Consider the following 12,486-nt stretch of genomic DNA (forward strand, 5'->3'; position numbering starts at 1 on the left):
TTAGTTAGATCATGGTGATCAGTTGTTTGGTCAAGGACTAACCTAGATCTTTCTGTAAAGGTATTTTTTAGAATGTGATTAATATTTACAAAAAGTTGACTTAATAAAGTATATTATTCTCCATAATATGGGTGGGCTTCATCCTACAAGTAGAAGTGCTTAAAAGATTGAGGTTTCCTGAAGAAGAAGGAATATTGCCTCCAGATGGCAACATAAAATTCTCCCTCATTTTCCAACTGAACTCAACACTGCAACATCAACTCTTGCCTGAATCACCAACAAGCCAGCTTGCCCTGTTGATTTTGGATTTGCCACCTGCCATCTCTCAAAATGACGTGAACTGATTCCTTAAAATCTCTTCCTCTCATTCATCTCTCTCATTCCTCTCTCTCTCTCTCTCTCTCTTTCTCTCTCCCTCTCTCTCTCTCATGATGCATACTCTTTCTCTCTCCCCACACCCCATCTTACTTTTTATTGGTTCTCTTTAGAATTCTGTCTAACATAATGGGTACAACAGAATCTTCCAAATTTTATCATAAAAAAAAAACCAAACAAGAGTCACCCAAATCACAGTCAAAATTAAGATACAAGAAGATCTCCTTAAAAGGTTACCCCTCACTTGTGATCAAATCATTCTCTGGACAGAGGTTTCATTTAGAATCATCATTAACAAAGGGTCATTAAAATAGGTATTGGTTATTTTACCCTGAAAGTTGATATTAATAGAAGCAATTAATAGAAGAGATCTTGTGATGTTTCATCAACTCATGGTCTATATTTTTTCTGAAAATTTATCTCTCATCCTGCAGAGTTAAACCACCTCCTGTCATACTTGCACAGATTGAAACCCACCTCTAGTCATCACTGATTGGGCCAGAGATGAGCCCTGATTCAGGCTGGATTCACCATATCTTTCTTTCTTAGAGATCTGCTGGTAGGTTTCAAAGTCTATAATGAGCCTCTGTGAGTCTCCATGGGAATGGACAGAAACCTGGTTTGAGAGAAAAAGAAGAAAATAAGAAAACATTTAATAAAAAGTAGAGACAATAATCTCTCAAAAACCAGAACAATGAAATAAACCAAAATCTTAAAATTAGTAACTTAATTAAAATTTAAAAAATTATTTTTTGCAATTAATAATTATATTTAGTAAAAATAGAATCAATAGCATTGGATGATATGTGTAAGTGATAAATCACTAAATTCTACTCTTGAAACCAATACTACACTAACTTGAATTTAAATAAAATATTGGAAGAAAAAAAAGAATCAATAAAAGCTAGATTCAGTTCCTGAGGGGATTAGAAATAGGTCTTTCTTCAGGGTCCACAACATATCTCCATAACCTTATACCAAATTCTTTCCTCCTTTTCTTCCTCTTTTTACTTCTTTGTTTTCTTCTTCTTAAAGCTAATTTGATTGTGATTAAGACAGACAACTGTTTCCTTTTGATAAAATTACCTATGACTCTCATTTGCTGTCTCATATTTTTATTTTTAAGTATTTTGAAGAGATAAAAATCAATGCCTCATATTTAATGCACAGTCACTGTATGAATCACATTATCATTTTTCCTAAGAGCATTGAATGTATTATCTAACACACACAAAAACACTGTAGATGATGTGAAAATGTAGGTTTTGGTTTTTACTGATTGTTTTAAGACCTTAAGAACAGAGTCACAAGTCAAGCTGTGAAACATCTCGAATTTATTACATCAGGAGACAGTTGCAGTAGCCGAAAAACACACAAACTGAGAAAATGATTCAAAATAATTAGTATAGAAAATTTATTAAGAGGGGTGCCTGGGTGGCTCAGTCGGTTAAGTGTCCGACTTCGGCTCAGGTCATGATCTCACGGTTCGTGGGTTTGAGCCCCGCATCGGGCTCTGTGCTGACAGCTCAGAGCCTGGAGCCTGTTTCAGATTCTGTGTCTTCCTCTATCTGACCCTCCCCTGCTCACACTGCATCTCTCTCTCTCTCTCTCTCTCTTTCTTTAAGAAAAAAAAAAAGAAAATTTATTAAGAAAAACATAAAGTGTTTAGAACTTAAACTTGCTAGCATTTAAGGTAGCAGTTAGATGTTTGGTATTTCGGTAAATGTTTCATATACAATCTTCTGAAGCTCTTCCAATTTTAGCCAACAACCCAGAAAGGACCTTTACTATGCACAGTGAAAGAGCTCCACAGGAACAGACCAAGGAACTGTAGAGCTACTGCATGACAATTTTGGAGACCTATATGTTTTTAAGATAAAAAGCCAATACCCTTAGTAATTATCCAGCTTACCCATTGCTTCAGTTTAATCAAGAACCTGTTTGTAGAGGCCATTTAATGGTGACCTGGGCTTCCTCAACATAGAGGTTTGGAGTAGAAATAATCTTCTCTGTCCCTGGTACATAGTTTTCTTTTATGACAAAAGTTCAGAATAAAAGCAAATCTTTGAATGTTTCCCAGAAAGACTTCTTTCTATCACAGAAGTAACAAAGTGTCTGTAAAGTATGTTATATGAGAGACAATATTTAAGAAGAGCAAAAATAATAACTATCCATTTTCCTACTCCAGAGAGGAAGTGATAGAATGACATTGACATATGCAAAACCATAGGAATGAATAGTTTTAGTTAGTGAATTTGTCATTTCAGATTTCTGTGACAAAATTTTCAACAAGCCAGTCATACCTGAATGTTTCTAAATAATAATTATGCTGATGTCAGATATACTTAGTTGATTAGTATATAAAAATCTCTTTAAAATATTTCATAAATGACTCACCATTTCATAGGCTGAATCTATGAAGAAGAAATTCAGATACATTTACTTACAAAGTATCTACTAAAGATGTTCCTGAATGTATGACCTTTGCTACTTGCCTATTTTTAAAATCTTTGTATTTACATGGTATCTGTCACTTACATTCACTTACATTTAAATGAAAGTGTCCAGTACAGCACAATTTCACTGAATAACAATTTGTTCTTCACTGATATGGTGTTGGTTATTTGTTTCTTTGTACCAAGGCAACTATAACATCAAGTATTTCCTGTGCAACTCATAGGAGCTTAGTATTATTTGAGCCTAAAATAAATCCTAAGTGAAGAAAGTTGGTCTCAAAATCTTGGTCCAATTATAGTAGTCTATGGTTGAATGAAGGGCAATGCTGAGTACAGTATGACATACACTATACAGACTTGTCCCATGCACTCACTCCCATCCTCATGGGCCCATGTAAATCTTCAATTAAAAACAAAAAGAACTTAAGAGGATAGTTCACATGACACTTTCTGTGGGATGAAAGAGCAAAGAATCAAAAAATCTGAAAAGAATACAGAGACAGGAAAAATGGATTCTCTTCAGTGCAGTGGTATGGCATTGGCCATGCCTTAGACAACTCTATCCAACAGGGGATGCCAGTGACATCAGTTGTGGTGGCATCAGAGTCTGATGACTGACTTAAGTGTAGATGGTAGCAGTTGGGGTTGAAGTACCTCTATCTTTGCTATAGCAGTTTCCTTTCATTGAAGTTTCTTGGAGGTACAGCACCGTTTTGGAGCTTGCAGGGTGCTGCATTACAGCAGCTTTCACCACTTTGATGACAATGGTATCCAACATTCATGTGATTATGGTTATAGGGCCAGCAAGAGAAGGTGACTCCACTACAAGCTCTAGCGGCAGGAATAAAGATTCCTTTGTACGACTTGTGGAAAAAAAAGCCTTCTGAATATAGTTCAATCTTTAGTGTACATTGTTTCATCTGTCACAGCCTACACAGAACTTACTCATCACCTTCCCGACCCCCCATCACATATCCTCCTATGATGCTCTGTTATACTCCTTCAATGAGCATACCACACCTCTACTTGTTTAGTACCTGCCCCCTCTCTTAGTTCACAATTGGCAGGAAACTGTGTATCTGGCTTGTCTTCTTCACTGCTATATCCCCAGAGCCTGGCTTATAATAGGGACTCAAAACGTGTTTAATAATCAATAAAAAGTATATACTGGCTGGGCCAATCCCAATGTCCATAAAGGTCTTCCATATGCAGCAAACAAGGCCACCTTCAATATAATAGAATGTTCTATGACACATAAATAGGGGCTGAGCTCTATCTCCTAATTGGCATAGGAAGCCCCTTGGAAAGTTAAACTATGCTCGCAATCAGAGCTCACACACCTGTGCATATAGATGGCCACAATGGTAATGGACAGGACAATGGCAGAACTAGAGTAAATCAAAGGGTCAGGAGACCCAGCCTACCCATGGAGTAAAATCATCCTTAATACAAATGTTCCCTTGGCCTTTATGTATGAGAACCTTACATAATGTTAATTATACAAATTCCCTCCAGATCTGTTGAAAAGAACACAGGAAGATGCTGACAGAAAATGTTCACAGTGCTGAGTGAGAAGCTCCCTACCTTTCACAGTTCTTGCAGGGACAGCACTGGCTATAATACTGTCCACTTGAAGATTTAAGAGACAGAACTTCGTGAAGTCTTTGTACACCTACCCCCTCAGCCTACCTCTGTGGCGTCAATATTGTTTCCACTACCTGCATAAGAAACCAAGCCCTTTACCCGAGCAAACTTTTCCTCTGAAGCTTTCTCAAATGGCTACTTTCTGCTGTTTTAACCCACATTATGGCTATCACTGCAACAGAGAATGTTTTTCCTTTTTTATTTCATAGAAACATAGAAGCAATGGTAAGAGAACTTATATATTCTTCCTAAACCACTTTCCAATCTACCTGCATCTGTAACCACAGATTCTGATGTTTCTCTAGTCACAGAGATGCACTCCTCAACTTCTATCCTGGATTCCAGTATGTCTAACCTATTTGCCCCTCCTCAATCTTCTTGTTCTCAGTAAAGCATAAGTCTATGCAGCTTCTCAAAGTTATTTTAGTCCTCAATTCCTTGTTCTCACTTACCCTACACATCTGAATCCAACAATGAGCACTGCAAGCTCTGTCACTAAACTATATCCCCAAGCATTCACTTTTGCCACTTCCTCTGACACCACTCTAGCCTAACCTCCACCACCCAATGCAAAGACCTCAATGTGACAGCTTCTGGCCAGGTCTCCATCCTGATGATCATGATACCCCAGGACTTATTTTTCATACAACAGCAGCTATTTACAATATTAATTTGAGCACATCAGTTCACTGCTCAAAACCCTCCATGGCCCAAACCCTCCTTATACTCAAATAAAAAGTACCTTACCTTTTCCCCATATCCACAAAACTCCACAAGATCTCATCGTTATATTTATCTGTATCCACAATATACAACATTCTGATCTGTGCACTCACATTAAAAACACAGGGTTTTTCATTTTCCTCAAACTCTCATTTCTGCCTCAAGGTCTTTTTACCCCACTGCCTAAAATATTCTGACTGAAGAACTTAAAATTATTCATTTCCCCACTGAGGATTTTGCTTCAATGTTAACATATTCAGACTTCAACCAGAGAAGCAATGAATTATATATGTACATATATATAATATATTATATACTATATATTGCATATTATATATTACATATTGTAAGAGAGAAAATTTGTTAGAAAACTGGCTTTTATGATTCTGGAACTGGCTTAGGAAGTCTAAAGTTTATAAGGTAGGCCAACAGAAAGGGAAGATCATCAATAGACTGTACCTCCACAGGCATGAAATTGTTGTCCACAGGCAGAATTTGTCTTGTCTCTCAGGAAAGATCGATGTTAATTCTGATTTTAAGGCCTCCCAACCAATTAAGTCAGGTCCATCCAGAATAATTACTTAAAGTCAAGTTACTAAAGTAACTTGAAATTACTTAAAGTCAACTTACTTAGAGTCAAAGTAAGTCAATTACTTAAGTCAACTGCAACTTTAATTATTACATCAGCATAATTTCTTTACAAGAGCATCTAGATTACTGTTTGAATAACTGGGAGCAGTAGTTTAGTTAAATTAACATATCAAAAAGCCATCCATAGTCATTTGTTCAGAGAGACCTTCCATAAACATCATGGCCATATTAGGACCTTGCTGATCTCTTCATTCTCTGAGTCCATCACTTTCTTTCTTTTTTCATAGCATATATCACAAGCTGACATTGTGTATTTGTTTATTTTCTGATCCTCCACTAGCTCCAAGAAATCAGGGGCTTTTATTCAACAATCTACAGTCATTTAAGATTTTTTTAATGAATGAATTAAGCAATGGAATGGTTATTATAAATGTTCTAAGAAAAGGGAGTCTTCAAGGTATGACATAACTCTCTACTCAAAACTCTGTCCTCATTCCTTGCAAATGAGTATCATTAGCCCTTTTATTAAGGACTTGGTGAGGAGAAAATTTACAGGCGTTTGTAACAATAACCTGAAGTGAGACAGTAAGCACTGGTCATGGTATGTTTTATTTTAGTCTAAAATGTTTTAAAGGGATTTGATTTCTAATGTTTGATTGTTTTGTTATGATCAGATTTCTGATATCTGTTAACATTTTTTCTCTACAATTCAAATCTTCTGTACTCTTTTGACCATGACAGAGTACCTTTCGTAGGTACAGAAATTAACATTGTAGTTTTCAGTTAGGAAGGAAAAAAAAGGAACAAAAAGAAAGAAAAGAAGGAAGGAATGAAGAGAAGAGCCTAAAATTAATTCATGGTCAATTTAATTATTTTGTTTCTCTGTTTACTTTTCCCTTTAGTTTAAATGAACAACATAGAGAAAATTGCATTGCTTTTTGTAATCATTGTCTTTATTTCATACAATAAGTGCCTTTAAATATACAAACATTGTTTGTATATACATTTCACATTATTTAGTTACCCATTAAAAAGAATGGCCTGTGTGGTCTGAAAAAGGTGAGTTGGGGTCCTGAATCCTACTTTAACTGATTTGTAGCATATACTGAGATTCTATTATGTGACAGGCACAAACTGGGTAATGTGAGAGACACAAAAAATGGCCTCTGCTTGTCTGAATCTCATATTTATTACATGTGTAAATCTTTCTCTTATTTTTCTCTGAATTTACTGAGCACAAATTAGGTTTGCCATTCTTACATTTGTTTTGCAATTAACTTTAACTAACTAAATAACTAAATAAATAAAATAATCACAAACCCAGTTAAAGCATGCATCTTTGCATAGAGGCCCTATAAAAAAAACCATTGCTGATGTGGTAGATTAGGTTATAAAAATCAAAACTCAAAACAAAACAAATTCAGAGTTCCTTGGAAGGAAAGAAGCTATGTATTACTGAAAATAAACACTTTATCAACCAATTCTCTGAGTAGATGAATGGATGAACTATTCCCAAGGAACAGTAAGTTGAGTCCTTTCAAAGGTATGGTCTGTCTCTTTCAGGCTACTCAAAGGCTTATTCAGAAAAGGAAGCCACTGTATATAAACTGTACAAGATAGTCTAGAAATCAAAGTGCCTCCATATCTCACTCACCAGGAAGGTCTGGCAGATTGATAGTTGTTCCAGAAGAAAGTATATTAGATAATAAACATCTCCTTGAATCATACCCAGTGTAGGAAATGGGAGAGTTTAGAAAAATTCCTTTGTGACCATCAGTACACAAAGATTCTCAGAAGAACAACAGTCAGAGTTCTCAAATAAATGATTCTCAGTGGCCTCATACCTTGTGTCAGATTCCTTTTACAGGAGAACTTCAAAGCTTGCGTGAATGTCTTCCCAAAACCTCCTAATTTCTGCTCTCTAGATGGGAGGTTCTCAAAACTTTGACTTTATTGCATACTTTAAAATACAGATGTTTTCCTCATAAGCCAAATTTTCATAATGCAAACTTGGCATGACTTGATCATTTAATGTTGGAAATAATTATTAATTTCTATCATATAAAATGGCATGATAAAATTTGTTCTATTCAGTGGTTCATAAGAAAAGACCCATGAAAAAAATTAATAATCAACTGATGCATCAAACAGTCATTCTCTCAGTAAGATTTACATTAATCTGTAACAATTAAAAATAAAATTATCACTGTGCATCACTGACTAGACCACATATGAAAGTGGCATTTTGCTATCATTAAGAAAGAAACACCAACAGTTTTAAGCCCTCCTTCATTTTCTGTGAGATGCACAAGGAAAAACACAGATTAATACATAAAATTATTTTAGAAACATCAACATAAAATGTATATCAATTTGTTATAGAAGACTTCCCTGATCATCTGAATTGTAATAGCCAATATTGAAAATTGGAAATTTATTAACCTTCCTCCCAGCTGCTGCTTTAGGAAATAACATACATTTACATATTAATTCTTTCCATCTTTATTTAACCCTGTGAAGCAAACACTATGTTTTTACTATGACATAGATGAGAAACTAAAATACAACAAAATTAGCCAACTTGCCAACATAACAGAGCTTGGAAGTTGGGAAACCAGACCCAGGCAGACTGCAGAGGATAAGTTCTTTTCTTTAATATATTTGATGGAAATATATTTATTTTTTTATCATCAGTTTCACATCATAGGTAATAAACCTTTTTAAAAAATTTAAATCCATGTTAGTTAACATATAGTGTAATAATGATTTCAGAAATAGAATTTAGTGATTTATCACTTACATAACACCCATTGTTCATCCCAACAAGTACCCTCCTTAATGCCCATTGCCTATTTAGCCCATCCCCCTATGAAACACCTCTCTTGCAACCCTCAGTTTGTTCTCTGTATTTAAGTCTCTTAAGGTTTGTCTATATCCCTCTGTTTTTATTTTATTTTCGTTTCCCTTCCCCTATGTTCATCTATTTTGTTTCTTAAATTCCACATATAAGCAGAATCATATATTTGTCTTCCTCTGACTGACTTATTTCGCTTAACATAACATATACTAGTTCCATCCACATTGCTGCAAATGGCAAGATTTCACTCGTTTTGATGACCAATATTCCATTGTGTGTGTGTGTGTGTGTGTGTGTGTGTGTGTGTGTGTGTGTGTACACATCTTCTTTATCCCTTTGCCAGACACTGGACATTAGGGCTCTTTCCATAATTTGGCTATTGTGAACAGCACTGCTATAAACATTGGAATGCATGTGCCCTTTCAAGTCAGCATTTTTGTATCCTCTGAATAAATATCTGGTAGTGCAATTACTGGGTTGTCAGGTAGTTCTATTTTTAATTTTTTGAGGAATTTCCATACTGTTTTCCAGAGTGGCTGTACCAGTTTGCACTCTTACCAGCAGTGAAAAAGAGTTCCCCTTTTTCCACATCCTTACCAGCACTGAGATGTTAATTTTAGCCATTCTGAAAGGTGTGAGCTGTATCTCATTGTTTTTTTTATTTGTATTTCCCTGATGATGATGAGTGATGCTGAGCACCTCTTCATGTGTCTGTTACCCATCTGGATATCTTCTTTGGAAGAGTGTCTATTCGTGTCTTCTGCCCATTTCTTCACTGGATTATTTGTTTTTTGGGTGTTCAGTTTGATAAGTTCTTTACAGATTCTGGATATTAATCCTTTATCTAATAGGTCATTTGCAAATACCTTCTCCCATCCCACTGGTTTCTTTTTAGTTTTGCTGATTGTTTCCTTTGCTGTGCAGAGGCTTTTTATCTTGATGAGGTCCCAAAAGTTCATTTCTGCTTCTGTTTCCTTTGCCTCTGGAGACATGTTAAGTAAGAATTTGTGGCCGTGGTCTATGAGGTTATTGTGTATTTTCTCCTCTAAGATTTTGATGGTTTCCTGTATTACATTCAGGTCTTTCTGCCATTTTGACTTTATTTTTCTGTTTGGTATAAGAAAATGGCCCAGGTTCATTCTTCTGCATTTCACTGTCCAGTTTTCCCAACACCATATGCTGAAGAGACTCTTTCCATTGGATATTCTTTCCTACTTTATCAAAAATTAGTTGGCCATATGTTTGTGGGTCCATTTCTGGGTCCTCTATCCAGTTCCATTGATCTATATGTCTGAGTTTATTTTTGTTTATGTTTGATCTATATGTCTGAGTTTATTTTTGTTTATGTTTTGTTTGTTCTGTGTCAGTACCATTCTGTCTTAACGATTACTGCTTTGTAATACAGCTTGACATCTGGAATTGTGATGCCACCAGCTTCGGTGTTCTTTCAACATTACTTTGGGTATTTAGGGTCTTCTCTGGTTCCATACAAATTTTAGGATTGTTTTTTTCTAGCTCTGTGAAGAATGCTGTATTATTTTGATAGGGATTGCATTGTATGTGTAGATTGTATGGGGTAGTATTGACATTTTAACAATATTTGTTCTTCTAATCCATTAGCATGGGATGCTTTTCCATTTCTTTGTGTCTTCTTCAATGTCTTTTCTATAGTTTTCAATGTATGTATCTTCTACCTCTTTGGTTAGGTTTATTTCTAGGTAGTTTATGGTTTTTGGTGCAATTGTAAATGGGGTCAATTCCTTGATTTTTCTCTCTATGGCTTCATTATTGGTATATAGAAATGCAACTGATTTCTGTACATTTATTTTTATATCCTTGGACTTTGCTGAATTCATGTATCAGTGCAAAGGATAAGTTTTTAATCATTATATAATATTTCTTTTATAAGGTCACTTTGGTGTCCTCAGTTTTTTTTCAAACTTTATTTATTTTGAGAAAGAGTGTGGAGGGGGAGGGGCAGAGAGCGTGAGAGAGAGAGAATCTCAAGGAGGCTCCACATTGCCAGCACAGAACCCAATGCGGGACTCCAACTCACCAACCGTGACATCATAACCTGAGCCAAAATCAAGAGTTGGACCCTTAACCGACAGGCACTCCAGATGTCTTTCTTTTATTAAAAAAAAATCTCAGGGGTGCCTGGGTGGCTCAGTTAGTTGAGCCTCCGACTTTGGCTCAGGTCATGATCTCATGGTTTGTGAGTTCAAGCCCCACATCAAGCTCTGTGCTGACAGCTCAGAGCCTGGAGCCTGCTTTGAATTCTGTGTTCCCTCTCTCTGCCTTGCCTCTGCTGTGTTCTGTCTCTCAAAAATAGACACATTTTAAAAATTTTTATTTAGAAACCCTCTGTATTCATAATTATCACAACTTATAATTATATTTCTGGTTGTTCTCATTGAGTTAGTATCTGTCTTTCCCTACGGTCTCTAAAATTCATGGTACACTGGGCCATGTCTGTATAATGCAGTTTCTGGCAGTAAAAAAAATCATCATGAACATGTATTAACTATATGAATAAATAAAAGAAACCAATGAATGAAGAAAAAAATTACAGAAACTTGTTTTACCTGATATTTCGTGGTTTTTCAATTAAAATAATTGCAAGCAAAACTTGCTTTGATAACCAATTAACCAAGAAACCTTTGGTCACTTGATGGTCATTTTAAGGGGCATATTTAAAAGGATTTCATGGCACCCATATATTGCTCTCTATATCCAAGCTCTGTTTCACTGTCTAAATAAAATTGATGCAGGGGCGCCTGGATGGCTCAGTCAGTTGAGCGTCTGACTTTGGCTCAGGTCATGATCTCACGGTTCGTGGGTTCGAGCCACACGTCGGGCTCTGTGCTGATGGCTAGCTCAGAGCCTGGCGCCTATTTCAGATTCTGTGTCTCCCTCTCTCTCTGACCCTCCCCTGTTCATACTGTCTTTCTCTCTCAGAAATAAATTTTTAAAAAAACATTAAAAAATGTTATAAATAAATAAAATTGATGCTTCTTTTTAATTACAAGGCAAAGTTCTCCTATGTTCTTCTACATTACATGCATACTGCTTCTGCAGCTATTCAACATGCACTACCTATACCTTTTCCCTCTTACTCCTGGCAGGTAATATCCTGAATTACATTTACAATGATTCAGCTCCTCAGTCTATATGAGAAAAACTGTCATGATAATATTGGACTCAATATGGAAAAATATATTTTATAAATTCATCAAACCTATAAAGAAAAATTGGTGGTGATGTCTAAAAAGTAAAAACCTTAACAAAGTAGAAACTAGAAAGATATGAGAAAAAAGCAAGACCTTGGAGGTATCAAAGGAAAACTTTCCTTATGATCTCCTTAAGCTAGTCAGTGACATTTTTCTTGTTATTGCCAATCTCCAGACCTTCAGTTTTCATAATTTTTTCTAAATTTGAGGGTATCTTTGGCCCCTCATTAGACTGCAAACACCTTAATGTTAATGGAAAGAACTATTCTATGATATATATGCAAAGAGGCTTAAATGCTGGGAGTGTGGTCAGGTCTCATGGGAAGAGCTTACAAAAACTGTCTTGAGGCCTGTACATGCTCAGTGTGTAGGAGAAATAGTGTGGGTATGCCCAAGCAGCAAGTAGGAAGAGACAGTTCATAGGCACAAGAGATATTGCAGTGAAGAAGCTGTGTGGGTGAAACAAAGAAGAAAGTGCAGTAGGTGCTCCTGAAAGACATAGAAAATGCCTAAAACAAATTTTAGGAACACTTCTGTATGATCAATCTGCTTCAACTTTTAAGAAAGTATCGCAGTTATTCTCTGACATCTCTGAGTCCAGGCTGCACTT

The 12,486-nt window shown here is 35.9% G+C and overlaps 1 long non-coding RNA gene across 1 annotated transcript in view; it reads right to left on the bottom strand.

Moving 5' to 3' along the window:
• The window catches only part of LOC144230109 (uncharacterized), a 334,534-nt gene extending 333,645 nt beyond the window's left edge, over positions 1-889 (bottom strand). The window contains exon 1 of the long non-coding RNA XR_013334695.1: positions 853-889. This is a non-coding gene — a long non-coding RNA (uncharacterized LOC144230109). The remainder of the gene's footprint in view (positions 1-852) is intronic.
• Between the last annotated feature and the right edge of the window lie 11,597 nt (positions 890-12,486).

The sequence above is a fragment of the Crocuta crocuta genome, unplaced genomic scaffold (assembly GCF_008692635.1).
Source record: "Crocuta crocuta isolate KB4526 unplaced genomic scaffold, BGI_CrCroc_1.0 scaffold83, whole genome shotgun sequence".
NCBI classification, from domain to species: Eukaryota; Metazoa; Chordata; class Mammalia; order Carnivora; family Hyaenidae; genus Crocuta; species Crocuta crocuta.